The sequence below is a fragment of the Diuraphis noxia genome, unplaced genomic scaffold (genome assembly GCF_037042655.1).
Source record: "Diuraphis noxia isolate RWA-SAM2 unplaced genomic scaffold, SU_Dnox_SAM2 contig0001, whole genome shotgun sequence".
Lineage (NCBI taxonomy): Eukaryota > Metazoa > Arthropoda > Insecta > Hemiptera > Aphididae > Diuraphis > Diuraphis noxia.
In genome coordinates, this window is record NW_028301711.1 from 50655907 (window position 1) to 50679109 (window position 23203).

Sequence of the window (23203 nt, forward strand, 5' to 3'; positions counted from 1 at the left end):
ATTCTTAAGTTCCCCCCCCATGACCATGTTTATTATCCAATTAATCATTTCAGAAATTGTTCCTGCTGGTGTGTGTGCCGGATTGGAAGCGGCAGCGGCGCTTTGACAGTGGCGGTATATGCTGACAGCTGCGGCGACTGGACGACCGAACACTGCTGGTGACCCGTCTCTTTCCCTTTTGGTATAGTTATAATATTTTTCCCCTTGTATGACCCCCCTTGATAGTTTCCCTAGACCCGTATTCCTCCCCCACATAACATAGTTGGGAACTTTTTATACATGATAAGGCTGCGATAATTTACACACTTTCCCCAAGACCACATGGTCAATTATATTATTATTCTATTATGTTTTAAGTCTACGGATTATTACATTTCTTATGTCTCATGACAAAGATTAATTTTATTATTATACTATATTGTAAATCTGCGGATTACTATATTCTTTCTGTCTCATGGCAAAAGTTAATTTTATTATTATATTATGTTCCTTTAGAACACATGTATGCCTTGGTGGTTAAAACAAATTATTATCATATAATAAAATTATTTAAAAAAAAAAAAAAAAAAATGAAATTACTATTTTATTTATCCACAAAAGTATCAGAACAATGTTCACTACAACAATAATTAAAATTTTGTTTTTCCATATACCTTACCATTAGTAAATATTTAATACAATGTCCCCTTAACGCCCAGGTTTATATTATTATAATGCTCTCCCTAAATTCAATTAAAATATTACTATGATTAGTCTTTATACAAGGTTAATAAACAATATATTCCCCTTTAGATAACATAAGTAGGTTCTCCCAACCATTATCTAAATAATTCCCCTTATTATTTTAAAATTATTATATCCTCACTGATAACTGAGATGCTGTATAAGAAGTTGGTTAGCCCGGTAGCTTCGCCCCGACTAGGGTCCCACTATTATTATATCCCAAAGCAAATTAAAATATTCTTGTGACTTTGGTTCACACTTACAATATTATCTGATATAGTATTATATACTATTATTATTTATTAGGTTAAATTTCATTAATATTCAATACGGTGTTACTACGCTTCTTGTAATATCCTTAACTTAAGTTATCCCACTCGCACGTGGTGCCATACACATCCAACGGTACAGTTGAACCTATTATTATTATTATTAATTTATTTTGTGTTTCTTCTCTTATTGGTGCCGGAGTTGCTCACTGTATGGTACTACCTTAGTACTTGGACCAGTTTGTTATTCTGTCATTAATAAATTTTCTATAATTAAAGTATCATTAGTACAGGTGTACGTCCCCTTAGTATATTATTTAAGAATTCTTCTTGTTTTGTTGCTATGTCGTTCAAGCAATCCATACCTGTTATTATTTAGTTCACTATTTTATTTGAATTGTGACTCATAAACATTATAAATATTTTGGTTTGTTATTTTCTTTTCTCAGAAGTGAATATTTTATTATCAGTATTGTATTAAAGGCCTTATCCCCTTAACCCTTATAATTATTTTATAACTATTCTATTTTATTACTATTATATACATGTTGTAACTTCTCTGCCTACTGTGCTACCTCGGTTACAGTGAACACCCCGTAGCTGAAAAACCCCTGTGTTTATTCGTTTTGCGTTCTTTCTTAACCTAACCACTACATGTATAGTGCTGGTCAGCGCAAGACTAAACCGCCTGATAGGTACGATCCGTCAAGCTATTATCACTCTCCCATACTCCCTGCTACTGATTTCGATCTCACTATGGAGAACCCCAATGAGGACGACCTCTCCCTATCTGAAACGACTCCCCCATCCTTAGCCTCCCTACAACGACAGATTGATGACATGAATCAAGTGTTCCATAGGCAACTCGACTCTTTCGCAGATCGGTTTGTCGAATATGATCAAAAATTTCACGACCTGTGTACCCGCATAGATGAGGTTGATGCTGATATAACGTCCAAGTTGACACAAGTGCAAACTAATTTACATACTGAATTCGTTGCAATACAAGGCAACATTGCCGAGTGTATAGCCAGTAACGATAATTCCCATTCCACCACCTTAACTCAAAGCATGAACCACACAAACAGTGTACAGCGTAGCATCAACACACAAATCCAATCCCTTTCAGACCGGGTCTGTATCACCGAAGGTCAAGCTTCAAGACTGGCGGCCCTAGAGAATAGACTTCAAAATACTTCCATCAACCCCCCTCCTTCAACCAAATCCTCAACATATCAATGCCCCCCTCAACTAAAGTCTTCATTACCCCCGAGATTAACTCAATCACTCGCCCCTCCTAACGTTCTCTCTTCAACAATCTTGCCTGATATTTCCAAAAACAATAGTCTTCCAAATAATTCAATCTCAGCCATTCAAAATTGTCAAACTGAGCCAAACCTCTCAAACAATAGTAACTTTTCCAATAATCTATCTCATACTTCTGCTATCTCTCTAGACCCCCACCGCATCCCTAAGTATAACGGTCAGCTTTCCCCCACTCACCCCGCTGATTTCCTCGATAAGGTCGATCAATATTTCTTGATGCACAATGCTTCCGACCAAGTGAAAATTAATTTTATCAGTGATAACTTTACTGGCAAAGCTTTGCTTTGGTATAACACCCTCCTTCCTCCCCCCACCAATTACAATGATTTTGTAGAACTGTTCAGAGACTATTTCTGGTCTCAAAGTTTACAGCGTTCAATACGTAACGAGTTATATCGTCCCCACTATCACCGCGATGAGGCCACTATGTCTGAGCATGCCATGGACTGGATAAGTCGAGCACGTCATCTTCAACCCCCTATCGACCAGATGGAAATGGTGGACCAAATTACCTCACATTTTTCATATAACGTATCCTTAGCCCTCAGGGGACTCCGAATTCTCACCACTAACGAATTAATCAAACAGCTCACATACCTTCAACGTTCCAATGTCCCTCAAAACAATCATAGTAACAATAGTAATTCTAACAATAGTTCTCGTCCCAATTCTCAACAACAACAATCTTACTCCCATTCCGGCCCTCAAAATCAAAATCGATACCCCCCCCGTAATAACAACTACAATAGACCACAATATCAAAACAATAGTAACGCTCAACCATCCTCCCCCCCAGACCATGCCGTGCCCCCTCTGGGAAACTAGCTTCGACCAGGCCCGCGAGGACGGGTACTGAGTCACTTCCACCAAGTCCTCAACTCTGCATACTCACTCACCCACTTGATCTTAACCATGAAGTCACACCTTCCCCAAATTATCGCCCTGAAATTTCTCTACAGTTTTTTAATAAATCATATAACGCTCTCCTGGATTCCGGTGCTTCGGTATCCGCCATCTCGGAAGAACTTTTTCAAAATTTAACATTAGACCCCTCTAAACATAAAATTCCCCTCTTCCCTCTCACTGGTATACTCTTAACAACAGCTCTCAGTAACAAGTCAGTCAAAATTAAATCTCAAATCTATTTAAATTTCTCTATCAACAATTATGACACCTTTGGTATTTTTCTTGTTGTACCCCAACTTTCTACACCTATCATTTTAGGAACTGATTGGTTGCTTGAAAACGGGGTGACCATAGACTACAATGCTAAAGAAATCTCCCTCCCCTCTGTGACAAATAATATACCTTTTAAATTAATCGCTGACCACAACCCAGACAGTCTGGTTAACTCTTTAAAAAATATCAATATCTCTGACGAGTTTCCCTCATTACATGAAGCCCCTTCCAACTCAATATACCAACCTATCCCGTTTGAAACAGAAAAAAATATCGCTCTCAATGACATTCCCCTCAATAATTCTCAGCAAAATTTAATGACCTCCCTTATTCAAAAACATCAACACATCTTTCAAGACAGACCCGGACTCCATAAATTCTTCTCTTATAAATTTAACGTCAAACCCCACGACCCATATAAAATAAAGCCTTATCTTGTACCCTTTTCTCGTCGTCCCGCTGTTCAAAAGGAAATCGACAAAATGATTCAATGGGGGGTGATCGAACGATCTGACGCTCCATATAACAACCCACTCGTTACCGTGGTAAAAACTGATGGCTCTATACGCTTATGTCTAGATGCCCGGAAGTTAAACACAATTATACTCCCCACGCGAGACGCGTCTCCCCCTATTGATGACATTCTAGCAAAATTTAATAACAAATCAGTTTTTTCTTCATTAGATTTCACTTCAGGTTACTGGCAAATTCCCCTTGAGCAGTCCGTACGACAGTACACAAGTTTTTTATACGATGGTCGTTCCTACCAGTTCTGTGTTGTCCCGTTCGGTTTGAACATATCCAATGCCGCCTTTGGCAAAGGCCTTGAGGCCGCATTGAATAATTATTCTATACCCTGTATGTCTCCGAACGACATTCACACGTATGTTGACGATATTCTAGTTTCTTCCCCTTCTTTCGAGAGTCACTTAGACACTCTTGAGTGGATTTTTCACAAAATCTCTCAAGCAGGTCTAACGTTAAAATTAAAAAAATGCCATTTTATGAAACAACAAATTAAATTTCTAGGCCACTTCATATCCCCTAAAGGTATGGTAATGGATCCAGATAAAATTAACGCCCTTCAAAATTTTCCCGAACCCCGTAATAAAAAAGACCTCCAATCATTTTTCGGCTTCTGTAACTTCTATCGTAAATTTTCACAAAATCACTCTTCCCTCCTACACCCCCTCTCTCATCTCATATGTAAAGACACTCCCTGGACATTCACAGAACAAAATAAACTCGATTTTCAAAAGATAAAAAAATGCATTCTCTCTCCAAATCTCTCTCACCCACCCGAACTTCAATATCCCGTTTTGTATTCAGACTGATGCATCCTACATAGGGCTCGGTGCTGAACTTTTTCAAATTGATGGTGAAGGCCACCGCAACACCCTTTCTTTTGCAAGTAGGTCACTTTGTAGTGCCGAAAGGAACTACACGGTGACTGAATTGGAACTGTTAGGAATCCTGTTCGCCTGCCAAAAATTTAAAATTTATATTTTAGGACATCCCGTCAATGTATACACCGATCATAAAGCTCTTACCTTCCTTTTCTCCTGTAAATTAAAAAATACCCGTCTTACCCGCTGGACTCTCACTCTCCAGGAGTTCGATTTAAGAATATATCATTGCCCCGGGAAAGAAAATCCTATAGATGCTCTTTCTCGCCACCCCCTCGGTCGTGATGACCAGCCTCCCAAAGACTCCCCTGTAATCCTCCACTATACTCTCCCCCCACCAATTCCCCCCGACATTATTTCATTATTTCAAAATATTTCTGTTGAACAACAACAAGACTCAAAATTATATAAAATCATTTCTTTATTGAAATCAGATTCTTTACCAATATGGCACAAATATTATATGTTGAAAGACAATGTACTATTTACCCGAAAGTTCAAGTATGACGAGCACTGGTCCCTATGCATACCAAGACACATGGTAAAACAAATTATTATAGTATTTCACAATTATTATGCCCACTCAGGCCCCCTTAAAACGGCCCATTCGTTAAAAAATATCTGTTACTTCCCTTCCTTCTTCAAAACCGTCCGTTGTGTGGTGCAAGCATGTGAGTTGTGTCAGAAGTGTAAACCCAAGACCACTCGCATTGCTGGTCCCACTCAACCCATTCTCTCCAACAAACCCCTCGACAAGCTGTTAGTTGACTTCTACGGTCCCCTCCCTACGGGAATATTCCAATTCTCTTATATTTTTGTTATTGTTGATAATTTTTCCCGCTTTGTTAAACTATACCCTCTCCGGCGAGCCAATGCCAAGATCTGTATCAAAAGGTTAACCACCGACTATTTCCCAAAATTTGGAGTTCCGCAAAATATTGTCTCCGACCACGGTCGACAATTTATCAGCAAGTACTGGCAGACCTCCCTCAAAAAATTTAATATTCAGGTTTCCCACACTAGTATTTATCATCCACAATCAAACCCCGCTGAAAGAGTCATGAGAGAGCTAGGTAGGATGTTTCGTACATATTGCCATCACAAACATTCCACATGGCCCCAATATGTCCCATACATTGAATGGACCCTCAATAATGTACGACACGAGTCTACCCACCAAACTCCCTCTTCTCTATTTCTACAAAATTCAAAATACAATCCCTTAGCTCAATTTATACAATTTCCACATCAAGACCCCCCTGTCGACTTCCATAAACAACTTACCCTAGCCCAAGAAGTACAACTAACAAAAGCTGAAGCCCGCAAAAAATCTCAAACATCTCATCTCATCCCCACCTTCTTCAAGATTAATGATCTCGTCCTTGTCAAAACCCACAAACTCAGTAATAAAATCGATAAAAAAATATCAAAATTCTTTTTATTATACGAGGGACCCTATAAGGTTAAAAGCATCAAAACTATAAATGCCTATGAGCTAGTCCATCCGGATGATGATACTCCTCAAGGTACCCATAATATCATACACTTGAGACCGTATATACCTCCCATCAAATAACAATAAATAAATACATACCCATATATCTTTTTATTACAATAGTATAATTCTGTTTTCAACGCCAAACGTCATAATCCCTAAATTAAGATAACCATGTCTGTCGAAACAGATGCAAGTGCATTAGTGTACCCTGGGACTAAACCCTAATTGGGGGGTCAATACACGGTGTGTCCTGCCTGACACGGAACCACTACCGTGTACGAGCCTCGCTCCACGCAATTACGTACAACAATCATCCCGGGTCATTTAATTCGTAACTTTCCGCGTTGTCCCCCCCTCGTCCCCTTTTACTCCGCCTATTTTCTGTCTCTAGTACTTTCTTTAAATTCGTTGGCCCCCCTTCACCCCAGCTCGGTAGGACCCCCGTCTGGCAGAGAGGGACTCTCTGCACGGCAAAGAGTCTGCGACACTCTTCTCGTAAAAAAACCGGTGTTGTAGTGACATCCTGAACCAGGGAGGACACGACCTTGGACCGATCAGGTGCGGCAGCCTTCTGGTCTCAGCGGTTCGCGTCTACCCATGTCCGGGGCGGTTGGTGTAAAAGCTGGCTTCCCTGGAGGTGTTTGTGTAGGCGCGACCGGGTCGATCACTCTGCGGTTCACTGTGTCGTGTATATCTATGATCTGGAGGGACGACTCCCTCTGGGAGTAAAGGGGCCACCAGACTCCGCTCTTGACCGCCCTTTCACTACAACATGCAGGAACTTTCTTGTTAGCCCCCCTAATTCCCCGGTAGGTCCCACCATGACTTGTCATGTGTGTAAAAATAATGTCCAGAGTAACTTATGCAGTGTAAGGTCATTTCCCACCTTGCCTGTACACAATAGTATTTATTTTTATTTTTTTTGTCTTGTCCCTTCTACACTAAGCTCCCATAGTGTAGTCGTACCTATTTCTGTCGTGACCCCAGTAAAGGCATAGACAGATCTAGAGTCCCTATTTCCCTGTTAGGTTTCCCCGTTAGGATATTTATTTTGGTTCTGTGGTATCATCATCACTCCCCGGACTAGTCAGGATAGTAAAAGTTGTAGGTTTCCCATTATTAAAAGTTGTAGGTTTTTCATTATTATAAAGTGTTCTGTATACTAATGTGTAGGATTGTTATTGTATTATATTTTTATTATTATTATTATTACACTAATCATATTCTCCCTTGCATTTTTACTATATTGTGCTGGTCTTCTATATTACAAAATGTGCCCTGCACACTCAGGTGCAAGTTTTATTATTATTGTCATAGTAATGCTTACCATGATCTAAATTATTATTATTCATTGATGGTTGCGACCTATTATTATCATTCTTTCACTTATATTATTAATATGTATACTGTAATGAGATGTTTGTCTCTATAATATTATATCCCTATTTAAATTAGTAAATCCCCTCTTCGGGTATTTTATGTCTATGGTCCCCCAGATAGCCACCTCCTAATCAATTGAAAATTTTGTTATTATTTCATGTATGGTAACAGACCAAACTATATGATTATCTGAAATAATACTCATTAATACAAAACATTACCCCTATTTAAAATTATCACATCCCTTTAAAATTATCCATCTCTAACCCCCTACAAAATTCCCTGCCCTTTCTCTTACAACAAGTGGTTTTCGGTTCTGACTTATGTAACAACCTTAACAACTTGTTGGGGGGGTTATGTAACGTCACAGAATTTTGTTACTACTTAATATCATTATCATAGTCCCCTAAACATACCTTTCCTCATATTATCAATTATATTAACATTGAGCGTACCTGTTGGGTACTAGAGCCATTATTATTATTATACCTATCGCATGCAACTATTATTATGAACTATGTTATGTAATAAATGATCCCCGACCTCCCCACCTGCAGCAGTGTTCACCGTCGTCACCACAGCGCACCGGTGTCGGTGCCTCTGTCACGTCCGTCGGGGTACTCGCCGCAGTGCAATTATATAAATTATCCATATTACTATTGTAAAAGTCCCGCAATATACCTACCCTGATCTTCCCCGCTACGATATCAATGAGACAACACCGACCAGCGACTGGACATCGGCGGCTCACTATACTGTTCATTTTCTCACTTTTATGTCCAACGTCTTTATGACTAGACGTCCAACTCAAGTTGCACTACAGTTTTTTTTTTGTTGTCTACGTCACCACGTGATATACCCGTCTACCCGGCCGAATCGACATAATATTGTCTGCGTGTTGTTTCATCCACACCGTTTGCATCGACCAACATGATGGGCTAGGCGACCACCATGGGCCCGATGCCGGGCGGAGCAATGCCACAACCACACCTTCCACGGCTCAAGTCATCATTATTCAGCATCAGTAATATACCACCATATTCCCCCATACCCTTTTTATTTATATTATTATTATATTGTTTTATAATACCGCGCATGGCGCCATGTCCTTCCTATTATTCCAACCTTCCGCAATGTAGGCGATAACCCTACGGTCGTCAGATTATTTTTATTACGAACATTATATATATATATTAAAAGCACCCTAGGTGTCGGCGGACCTCGTGGGCCGACCTACATTTGCACTTATTAATCCTTTATACGCACTTGTCGTGTGCGCCAAATTATTCTTTTCCCTATTAGAAATATTCCCGTAATTGCCATGTGTCAACAAAATTGTTATTTAAAATATTAACGATCAACTACTGTGTTATTGTGTGCGGGAGCCACATATTATTATAATTCTGTATTCCCATAGTATTACCATCATGTTTATTAAAAAATCTCTATTATTATTACCCTAATATTCTGTAGTCTTATTATTTATTAATGTTCTATTTTTTTTTTTGTTTATTTCCCCTTTTAATAAATCTTTGGCGTTCATTCGCCAATGCGTGTTCAAAGCCTATGAGTTCCACCGACTTGGCCCCTGGGGTCATCACGCGGTGCGGCTCATAGGTCACGCCCGAAGTGTTCCCCTTCGGTCGTGGGTGGTTTTTGGTAGCCTCGAAAACTACCAGAATCTCACAAGATTTTAGGGATGTTGAAAGTTGCAAAACGAAAGAAAATCACAACAACAATAATACAATATGTCTGAATACATTTGAAAATTTCATTCCAGGAGTAGGAAAATTGGATTTTCCCACCCCCAGATAAAATGTGTTATTATGATACCTCCGGAAATAGCTGTGCACTGCAAACGACCGTTGACCGGACTTCACGCTCACTAAAGATTTTAGAAGTATGGAATAATGTATAGATAAATAATATTATATGATATGGTTATTGCCTCAGTGTGCGAGATTTATAAAAGTGAGTAGAACTTCGCAGTATTACTGTGTCACTTAGATCTCCCATAAGCCCGACAATATCTAGGTCATTTAATTATTGTCTGTTAGTTGAAGACAACGCAATTCAATTTAAAGGCAAAACTAAAATTAGTGATATGTTTGAATCTCCCAGCAATTTATTCATATATATAAAAAAATACTTTTTTAATAAAAATTTAAAATGTATTTAATTAATTATACTATTTATGTGTATATTTAATTTCTTATACTGCAGTATATTTATTTTCTATGTTTAGGTATGTGTACAGTTATAATTGTACTTTGACGAGTAAAACTTTTTGCTTAAATTAAATACATAGAATCACTTAATTTATAAAAAAAATATGAAACATAATACAAATTATATTTTAATTGCATACAAAAACGAAATATTAAATACCAGCATTTTAATATTTGATTTGTGTCTATATTTATAATAATATTATTTTATCAAGAAACTTAGCAGAAATTATAGTATTATTAAAACTAATTTCATTATACTAATTGTACCAATTATTTAGAACATTTTTATTTCAAACAGTGTATTTATATGTTATATTTTATACAATTAACGATTAAAACCAAAAATGTTAAAAACATTTATAATTTTAAATTAATGGGTTATTTTTAAATCAACTAATAAAAGCTAAGTTAATTCGACCGTGAATCAAACTAGTTAAATTGTAAAGTTTATTGGGAAATTTACTTTTTTATTTAACTTAAACTTTATAACTAGATGATTATGCTGCAGTGATCACATAAGTAGGTACCTATATATATATAATATATTACATAGTATCACATAATATAGCGATCAATAATAGTTCGTTTATATTATATGTATCCAGTCATCCAGCAAAAATAACAATATGTTATTCAGACATCAAGATATTCAGTGAACACTTGAATGTATACTTTTTATGTTTGTTTAATGTTTATTGTGTATTCTAATTTCGTATTTATGTTTATGTCATAATTTATATTTTAAAGATTGTGAAAATACCTACGCCAAGACGAAAAATGTCTGAATCCGGTCTGTTTATTTATAAATTATACGTAAAAGATAATTATTTGAATATTAATTTTGGCAGGTGACATACTTAAGAAAATTAAATTTACAGGGAGATAGCATTTTAAATGTACCTATATATTATGCATAACTTCTTAACGAGTACCATCTGCCGACATTTTAATAAACAGCTGACAGTTCTTAAATAAAATAATCACTAAAATGGATTCCAGTGAACTGTTTGCTAGTATTACCTCCTCGGCGATAACATGCTATAAATTATTGACATAGGTAGTAATAAAAAAAAAATATTAATAAAACTTACTATATCACTAATAAATTTAAAATAGTTTTGAAAATCGATAAAAATTGAAAATAACCATCTAAAAATCAAAAACCCTGTCAATTCAAAATGTTTTAAAGTTTTATTGCTAATCAAAATTAGATCTATCGTTAAAAACACCTTTATTCTGTTTTTAAAAAGTAATAATTCATACTTTGATTTCTTAGATACTTTCCATAACCACTCTAAACGACAATTATATGGATCGTGAAATGAAAAATAAAAACTGTAGAGTAAATGACATATAGGTACTTAAATAGTTTTTTTTTTTTTTAATGTAATTTAAAAATATTATTTTGACTTAGGCTGACTGATAGACAATCTCCACTCAGAATCGTTTTTAATACACAATGATATTTTATCATTTAATTCAAATTTAATACCATCCATTACACTAACTAACTTGTAACCTTTATATTACTGTACGATATCCACCTTCTTTTTTTTGATAATTATAATTAACAAAATTAAAATAATGAATTGATTGATAATTAAAAATAAAATAATTTTATATTAATGTATTTAATGGGTATTAGGTATATATTTTTTGTTAAGTATGAATGAGGCCACTTGGGAAAAATCATAACTAAAATTTGCCACTTGAGACTCTGGGTACGTTAAAAATGTTTGGATCAATCATGAGACAGACTGACACTGTAATAAATCCTGCAGGGCTGAATAGTGTTTTAACAAAATGTTAAAATGTTTTAAACAAGTGGTTTAGTTAAAGTTTTGATTGATGATTTTGAATGAGAATTTATTTATATTTTAAAAACTTATTACTATTATGCATTTATGCTTATTAGTTAGAATTTAATAGTTGAATTACTTGAATTTAATTCAAATAAAAAAAAAATATATATATATTATCAGTAGAGCGCGGATTTTTATGCACTTATAAGTATCGAAATATGCCATATAATATACAGTAAAAATCATGAAAATATGCAAAAAATATGCAGTCAAAATCATGAAAATATTTAAAAAATATGCAAACATTTTTATTTATTTAAAATTTACAGTAAAACTTATAATAATTAATTATTTAAATGCTTAGTAAAAAAAAATTAGGGAATTTTCTTAAAACCTTAATTTATTTTTAAAAGTTAATTTATTATATGCATTTCAAGTTTTTTTTTCTGTGAAGTTGTGTCGTTTATCGGCTAACATATTTTTAAAGACTGAGAACGAACGTTCGACGTCAACCGAAGTTATTGGGGTATATTTGAAGCAACTTAGTATTGTCGGGTCTTGATAAAGATCTTCGAGCTGAACGTTTTCGCCTAATAACACTGAATTAATTTTTCGTAGAATCTTCAGACCTTAATTTTTGTTGGAAAGCTCGTAATTTTGTAGTAAGTGTTGGGTTTCGATCCAGAAATAGAATGAATTTTTAATCGTAATCGATTATTTATCTTATAAAGGTTTAAATTAATATATATATAAATTAATATTTAGTGACTATGAAATTTAGTTTTAATTTTTCTACTTGACAAAATATTATTTTATACATTTTTTTAAATTTTCGCTTCAATATGCAATAAATTTTGAATTTTGTCAAAATATACAAAAATATGCAATAACCTTTAAATATACAGAAATATGCAAAAAAAAATTTCACCATTAGCTTCAAATTATGATGATTCGTGGACATAACTGACAACAATCCAAAAATATTAAAAGGAAAAAAATATGCAATTGTATAGAAATCCGCGCTCTAATTATCAGTAAAGAAATTTAGAATATTTTTTTTATTAGAAAAAGCCTCGGCAGCGGTGGACATTGGCTGACATTGTTTACATTGATTTAGATTTTTATTTATAATGCCTTAAATAAAGCATTGTTGACAGTAAAAAAAAAATTATAGTAACAATAATTTAAGAAATATGTTTAAAACGTAAAATATTCCAAACTGCTACCCACAAATATTTTATGCATAATTAGGGTTATGAGTATGAAATATTTCAATCTTGAAACTTTCATCCTTCTTAAAATTGAAAATTATATTTTATGTATATCGTACTTTCGATATGTTTCATAAATTCATCACTAGATGGTCAGATTTATCGCATACCTGATTAATGATTATCAATATTTAATACCCGATCACGAAGTATCGAATACATGATTATACTAATTTTATCTTTATTGTAAAAATTGTAATTGGGAAATAAATGTATTAATATTTTTATTAGAAAACATAATATATAAGACAGATAATTATTAAGTGATTTATATAATGTAGATACGATGTAAGAAACATTTGAAATATTTCTAAAACATTTTCTATACTTAAAATTTAATGAAGTACAGAAGCGGTTATTATACTTCCTAGTATTCTACTATGGTTTTAAATAAAAATTTTATTTTTATTTTTCATTAAAATTAAATATTTTGTAAATGTTTCATGTAATCTTTCAAAAAATAATATTCAAGACATTTTATAACCCCATACCTAATACGTAATATTATATGAGTTACCTGAATATTGGATTGTATCTGGTGATATGCATTTGGTATTATAATCGGAATCAGTTTTCTGAACACATTTTTTTATTATTTTTTTTGATATTTTTTTTTGTTTATTTTACACGATGCTTTCCAAGTAACAAAAGTATGTCAAATTGTTTTGGATATTTTTTAACATACTTCGTGGTTTTTAAAACTCAATGTTGTTTTAGACGTTTCTTTCAACACGATAATATAACAATCGTCTCAAACTGAACTATGAAAATATTGATCTTTTTCTTTTTTTTACTCTTCAAAAATATAAAATGACGTGGTAATCTGGTATTATAACATGAGTCTCGGATTTATCCTAATGACCGGATCATCACGACATAACACGACCACTGGTTGATTAAATGCGGACAATATCAGTTTTCTTAATAATTCAATACGGGTGAATACATATTTTAGATTCTGAGCGGAGCGAGGAATGTATTGATTTTACCATGATGTGTGTGTGTTTTTTTTTATGTCTGTCATCATGTTTTAGGGCAGTAAAAGTGCTTTGATTTTTGACTTCAGTATCTCGTTCGATCAGAAAGTGAATCTAGTTGGTACTTTGGCGGGTCAAAAGTAAAAAATTATTTTACTGTAAGAAATATTTTTCTAAATAATCGGGATAAACAAACTAAAAACTAAGGGGGTAATGGGAAATTTTATGCACAATCAATTTTCGATTTTGGTTTTTGATGTAAGTTTAAAACAAATTACCATAGTCCATAGATACACAAAATTTCACCTAATGTTTATATAGGTATATTCTATCCACCATGCAATTTTCAAAAATGTTTGACTTCAGTTGAACTATTCATAGACTTATGCAATTTTCGATCATTATTAGTTTTTTTTTTCTATAAATACCGATAAAAATTTATTTGTTGGGTAGAAAAGCTTGAAAACTTAATACAAGGCTTAGTTGCTTAGTATATATTCAACAAATTGTAACAATAGCAGTTAAAAAATATTAAAATACGAGTACATAGGCACGATTTTATTTTACAAGCATTCAAATTTTAATTCTGACAACATACGCAAAAATCACGAAAATTCGCAAATTATTTTAAGCTAGAAATTCATAAAAAAATTTCTTTTTAAATTAAAAATTTGAAATTTTTTTTATAATCTATAATATGTCCTAGACAAATAAACCGTCTCCACTCAGAATCTTTTTTCGTATACAATGATATAATATCATTGGATTCAAATTTAATTCCAGCCATTACAGCAACCCACTTGTAACCTAGGTACTGTACAGCAGAGCGACATCCACGACTTAGCCGCTTTTTTTTATTGTTATAACAATATAATGATTTTTTTTATTGTATTGACAAAAATAAAATATGAATTCAAACATTTGATTTAGATTTTTCTGAGCATTCACTTAATTGAACGCAATTTTCAAAAAAAAAAAATAATTCAAGGCGTTGAAATCCGAGCCCTATATATTAATAATGTTTTCAACGTTACACGCGCGTCTTTCGTCACACGTTTAAAAATTCCAATTTCCGAAACAATTATAATAGTATACTGCACACGCGTTAAATATATATATATAATATATTATCATTATTACAACTATTATTATTATGCTAAACGGTTTTTATCGTTTATATTATGATAATGGCTCGTGGCACGTTTCCGCAGCAATCACACGGTGATATTAAATTATTTATACGTGCGTCGCCCGTGTATTTTAATATTCGGCGGCGCCTTAAATCTAATCTGCGGACGCGCCGCCATGGCGCGGATGATGAATGGATCGATGACGCCGCCGCATGCTCCACCGCCGCCGTCGCTGCACTATGATATTATGTATATAAATACATATAATATTATGTAGTGTATGTACATATATACAATAAATTGTGTATATACATAAATATAAATAATGTATTATTTATTTATTTATATAGGTACGCACATAATATAATATACACATCATATAACGCATACGTGTGTATAAATCATAATATAGGTGTATATATTATATACAGAGTGATTCACCATCCGGTTTTCTGTTCTATAACGCTACTGTATTCATTAAAAATCTGTTTTTTTTTTAAATTTTTCAATATATATGAACTAAACCCATATTTTCAAAGTCTCGAGTTATATTAATGTTTTTTACCACTCGAGAATATTGAGGTGTCCTGTGTGGAGATACAATTTTCTGTTTTTCAGACGAGAATCCTCTCCTACCCATGTTTTCTACTCCACCCACATTATTTGTTGGGTAAATTTTTCAAACATCTTTTGCAGTCAAAATTTAAAACGAGTAGTTTTTGAGTTATTTGACTTAGTGTACCTGCAATAAGTAATAACTCGAATGAATGTATAATATGTAGGTAACCTAATTCATTTTTATTAATTTATAGTTTCTCAAAACTTTTTTTAAGGAGGCTATAATATATAAATATACTATATAAATCATTGTTATCCTTAATATAAACACTCTAATAACTGAATATAGTGTTCGAATTCTTAATTATGTACATAATTTTCATCTCAAAAAAAGTTCATCCTCCAAATAAATTTCGTGACAAAATTGCGGTTTTAAGTTTTAATATAAAACAATAAAAGTTTGTATTATTGCAGGATCACACTTCTCAAATAGGCAATACCAAAATTCCAAGAATAAGTTCAAGGAAATGTAGTTTTGAAGCATATTTTTAAATTCCAATTATTAGAATATAAAGCTATGTGTTATCAACCCAATTATATTGAGACTTGTCTAGATAAATAGTAACGAATTATCTTAAAAATTATCGACGATAAAAATTTCAGCGATCTGGTTAAATTTAGTGGTGAGCTGCGTTAATCCTTCCGTACGTAGATACACGTGCGTATATGTATATGTATAATATATTATGTATACCTACCTAAAATATGTATATACTATTACTGTGTATATAAAATAGTATAGTAGACGCGTGAAGTGCTAACGCCACCAGGACATGATCGTTATACACAGCGGGACACGACACGGCCATGACGGACTAGCTACGTGATATTTTTATGTATTTAATAAATATACTATTATTATTATACCACTTGCATTACTGTCACGGAACCAGCCTATATTAACGAGAGGGGTGGATTATAAATATCTAAATACCTATATTTACTATTTAGCTACTGGTAAATACGAGTACCTATATAGAGTATATATATTATATATTGCTTATTGATTATAATGAATATTTCTTTTCTTAAACTGAATTGAATGTCTTTATTGAATTATTTAAATTTACCCTTCTATTATCAAATATCGTTTTTAAATTTCACAATAAAATATTGTTGGTATACAAATTTAAATGTCAAAACATTTAGTAGTTGTAAATACTAAATCATATAACAAAATAATATAATGTGTTAGTGTGTTATTTTTATCTGCGAATGGTAAATGCATAACAGCAAACTGTCGAACTGTTGGCAGAAATATCTTAAATCTTTATTTTATCAGTCGTCAGTCTCTTCAACAATTTTGTAATTATGCGGGTAACAATGAACAGATAACCAATAATTAATATAGATCAGTCGGTCATAATATTGTTATCAAAAATTTATAAAAGTTTGTTATTAAAATAAAATATGTAGATTTGTGACTGAATAACATTTAAATAGGATAACACAAAATATTAAATTTTTTTTTTTTATTAGCCTTCAATCGTAGACAATTATGGCTCAACAATTATTACAATATTGGGGGTACCTACATACCTATTATGTAACAATACTAATGATAATAAAAGTAATAGTAGTAATAATGATATAGATATAGATAGATAACGAACATAATATAGCAAATAGTCAAGATATACAGCACAAAAGATAATTAATATTAATAGTTAGTGTTTTTTTTTTTTTTTAATTTGAACATTCGATGACGATAAGTCATAAAGTTCATATAAGTATATAATATATACATATATATAGGATATGGACGTACAAAATATAAGAAATAATTAATATACAGACAAAGAAAAGATGATTAACAATGTGGTATAGCGTGATTACGCGAGTAGATATGTTTGGAATTGCTTATAATTGTGACTTACTTAATAGTGAAATAAGAATGTAAAGAAGGGATTTTATGATATTCAAGAATTTGGAAATAAATGAGGTTAACAAAGTTTCGATCGTCGAAAAAGGTTGAGAAATATTTTTACCAGAGGAAACGATATAGGCATAAGACGGTTGATTGGTACGAGAAGCGGCTCTGGTAGAATTGTATTTAGGAGAAGGAGTAGGTATTTGGAGGCTCTCGCCTAATTGGAGGTTTAGGACGTTTAAGATTTTTGTAATCGGGCAGCCTTTGTAATTGGAGGTGTGATTGCCCTTGCATAAGGCACACCTGGCTGGAGAGTCACGTGATTTGGTACAGGAATTCGAGTTGTGATCTTCCTCACATTTCACACATCGTGGGTCATGGTAACAGTATATTTCCTGGTGTGACTATAAGACTGACAATTATAACATTGTGGAATGCTCTTTGGTGGAAGAGGTTTTTCGACAACGATTGCTGAGTTAAGAAGGAACTTAATCTTAAATATGTCATAGTTATGATAGCTTTTTGAACGTTGACGAAGAAAAGTGGCAAGGGCGTTTTGTCCGAAAAACGCTTTATTTGTTTATGTTGGTGACGTGGTAACTAAATTCTGAAAGGCCAGTAATAATGTCTTTGAGTGCAGTGGATGGGTGGAGATTTTGTATTACTACGCGCAACGTACGCATGACGTCAGCCTGATAAGAATGATAGCTATAATCATTCTTCTCTAAATGTGTTAATAACAGGTTGCAATGTTCAACGAAATGCGTGCGGATGACAAAATAGGAGGGCGCGGATTTAGGTACAGATAAAATCTGTAGAGTCGAGTATGGTCATTAGGCTGGAGGTGAAGATGGAGATATTGCCCACATTTTTTTGTGTAAACAGGTGGTACCATACATGATTTGTCGGCGCTATTGCGGATTTTGACGTTGGAACCGGATGGATCCACGTCAGTTTCGTCACGGTTAGCGAGAACGGAAAACCAATTTGGACTCATGAATAGCTTAGTTTTCTTTTCTTCAGCCTTTGGCGATAGAGGAGATGTAGAAAGATTTCTTTTGTTTGTAATTTTGGGAGAAACCACATTTGTTTGCGGTGACATAATAACTTGATTTATATGAATTATGGTCAAAACCATAAAAGATGATACGATTAGATAAGAGAGCGGCGAGCATACTGCTAATAAACTAACATTCGCACATTACGACGATCGGAACCGAACTGAAATATTAAATTTAAATAATAGATTTTGATAAGTGTCTAGTGATAGGGAATCTGAATGGCTGCAAGATGGTCGACTTGTTATCATTATTAGTTATCACAGATTTTACCATCACTTCATTCTAAAAATAATATATTTCTTTCCCTTACCTTATATTTTCTATCCAAGTTGTATTCTAAGTAGGGTGTTCTAAGTCTAATATACTAAATCCAAGTTTATTATACTATAGTGACAGCAAAGTATCTGATTACTTAATTTTATTTTAAATATTGAACAGGTGAAATGAACTCATTGCATCAAATAATTCTGAAAATATTTGTGTTTGAATGAATGATTATCAAAAATGAATTTTTACTAATTGTTAAAAAACTTGTTTTTTTTTTAAATTAATTGTATAATACTGTGAAAGTTTACACCACTACTTGAGTTTAAAATTTTAAATAATATTTTATTCATCCCATTTTTTGATGTACTAACCTGGAATATTGTTTTAATTGTATTGTATTTTTTTTTTTTTATGGTTTTCATTAATTATGTTATGGAGGCCTATGGATATCACTCTCAGGATATATGGATTTTTCTATGAATACGGATATATGTGAATTATGTGTATTGGTGTGCAATCGGATTACGCCATGTTCCTTCTGGAGTTCCTCAGGCCGGTTACTTTTCCTTGTCACCACTCCTGTTTAATTTTATTGCTATTATAAATGTATTGTAAATATTACTATTTTGTTTTCAATGTAAATGTTAACACATTGATGGACAGTGAGGATTATTAATAATTAAAAAGCACGTCTAAATTAGTCAATGATTTTATAAAATAAATAATAAATAATTTATTTTAGATACCTACCATTGAAAAAACCACTGCTATAGCAATAATGTCAATTTTAGGTCAGTTTTACTGCTATAGTACTTTTTTGTGACTGCCCGTCAATATTTTAATGTATGTTTAAGTGTTTTCATAATTGAATTGGGGCAACCCGTATATATATATATGTATATACAATATATTATTATATAAAATGAATATAAATATCTAATTATTCTTCTAATTTGTATAAATTATAAATTTCTTTGTTGTGTTATTTGAATATGTATTGTAAACATGTTTATGGATGTATAAATATTTAATTAAATAAAAAATAAATATAAAATAAACGTATATTATCAATATTTTATTTTGTTCAATTAGGTTTTTAAGAACATGTCGGACATAAATGAATTCAAATGCATAGTGTGAAAAAAGTTTAAATTCTTAAAAAAACCTAAGAGCCCATATAAAAGTAAATTAAAGTTGGATAAAATAGCACCAACAAAAAAAACAGAAAAATAGATATTTATATATTATATATATTATATATATTATATATATATACCTACAAGTGTTGGAACATGGGTGGAAAAATTAAAATTTGATGTAAAATTAAGGCTCGTTTATTACAAGTCACAAGATCAAATCGACACTAATCATATCTAACTAAAAGAAGATGACTTTTTATTGCTCATAATGAATGACTATCAAAAATCTATGTTAAGCAAATTTGGAAATGATGTTATTTGTACTGATGAAACGCATGCGATGAATTCGTATCATTTAAATGTTTTCAACAATCGTGGTTCTTGACGATTTAATAGAAAGATTCCCATGCTGTTTTATGATAAGTAATAGAGTTGATGAAGTGATCTTAAGAATATTTTTTTCTAAGCAAAAAAACTGGTATGCCTATTATTCAGCCAAATGTCTTCATGTCAGATATGGTTGAAAGTTTTTATAACGCTTGGTTTATTGAAATGGAACCACTGAAACATAGGCCCTGTTGTACTTGGCATATAGATCGTTCCTGGAGAAAAAAATAATTAATTAAATTAAATTAAAAACAAGACAAAACAGGTGGAAATATATAAAGTATTACGAACATTACTTGTAGAACAAGATGCTGAGGCTTTTAGTAGAATGTTCGACAAATGCTATAAATCGAATTGCAAAAGATAACGAAACTATGAATTTTTCAAACTATTTTACTAGTTATTATGCTTCATCTGTGCAGTCATGGGCAGTCACCGAACTCATGCTGAAATATACACAAATATGCATATTGAAAGAATACTTAGAACTCTAAAGCACATTTACTTGGCAAAAATGTGAAGCTACTTGATAAATCTTTGTATGTCTTAATGAGATATATTAGAGACAAGTCAATAGATAGGCTTATTGTGTTATATAAAAGTAAAATAAGCTCAAAAGTAAAGGAGTTGTGCAAAAGTCATAAGACAAGCATTTTAATGTCTTTGGAAATGGTGCTTGAAAATGTTGACCATAATAATTGGAATGTTTCATTAGGAAAAACTAGTGAAATGTATGAGGTGAACAATCTCAAATCCAACTGTGACTGCCAGATAAATTGATATTATTGTCAGCCATGCATACATTGCATAGATAGTGCAATAAAATGGAACATGTGAATATGTGATGGATATATATTTGTCAATCATAATGTACATTTTTAAAATAAATCATATTTTTATAGACTTTTAAGATTTATAACCCATATGTCTAATGGCTACAAGAAATTTATTAGTAAAAATTCGAATATAACATCGATAATAATAACCTAACAACGACGTATTTAACCTTATTTTTCTGTACATTTTAAAAATATTATGTACTTCTGTTATAAATAATATTATGCATAATTTAGATTACAATATGTCATGTAATCAAGCTTTTTTATAATTTTTGCTTTTCATCACCGTTTGACTAAATAATAAATGTCAGCTTCAATTAAATAGTTCAAACAGTCCATTGATGGTCGTTATAGGTGATAATGTCACCTATATATTATTATCTACCTACGACATTACTATAAATTTGTACAAATGTAAATACCTATATAAACTAAACATCTGCTGCACGGTCGGTATCTACCTACTAGCTGCTACAGCTGCATATCATTAATATTGTATATACATATTATACACAAATATACATACGGACATAGGTATTAAATAATTTTATGTTATTTTTGCCCATCGGCATTCCCTTTGACGCCCTCGGCGTTGATGTGACAAATTCATCGGACTGGCTCGAACGTATATTATTATAAATAGTTACATAATATACACAACGTGTTAATGTGCTACACGTGTGACGCTAAGTTCACGTATGCATTGGATAGGTATATAGTGTAGTACACACATACGCGTATCCATATTACCTACCTAACTATTATATTACCCACATATAATATTTATATATTACCTTTTAAATGTATAAACGGATTCGACGGAATTTCAGATTTCACCGATGGCCGCGAGAAGCGGGGCGCGTATTGATTTTATATACAATTTATTATATTTTGGCAAAGGCTGCGCGCAGTAATATATTATTATACATATATACATATGTGCACACGTATATACACGATTAATACGTACACTCAATGAGAAATCTCAAAAAGCCTCGTTCAGCGACCCTCCAGATTGGTAATTGAACGCGCGGGTGGTACTCGAGGTGGTTTTACCGAATTTCTAGGCAGTTGAACGTGCTGTTGCAGAATATCGAACAAAGCTGATACCGATACCGAAAAAAATATCATTTGTAATATTAATAATATGATATTGTCGAAGTTCAACAATATTAATCTAGTCATCTAGAAAAAAATTTGTGTAAACAACAAGATATTTTGTAAAACAATTGTAATAATATATTGACAATGTGATAATAACCATAATTGGCGCAAAAATGATTAATAATATTATTGTTAAATCAACAATAGATATTTTGACCAAAAAATATCATAGGTTACCTATATTAACAATATGGCATTGTTGATGTTTGATAATATTGATATTGTCATTTAGACCTTGTGTGAATTATAAGATAACTTTTAAAAACAGTATAGTATATTATCAATATGAAAATAATATAAAATCATCAAAAGCTCATAACCCTACTTTTTACAACCACTGTCCACTCGGCGTATAATGTGTTTTACTGTTTTAAATTTGATTTGTTTTTTTGTCTTTTGATTTCCTGAGTGGCAGTACTGTCTTTTAAATTAAATAGGTAAGTTCCTCGTATATTTAAAATAATGCATTTATGGCAGTCTCGAGTTTGCGATCTTCTAATTTCTGTCCATCAAGTAAGTATCCACAAGGGTATCCATTATGAAATGTTATATTTGCAATATTGTGATATTGTTGGTGAATTGAAAGCTTTAGTTGTGCATTATAAAATAATTAATTTACTTAAGCCTGATAGTTCTTATACATGTTTGGAAAATACTTGTTCACAA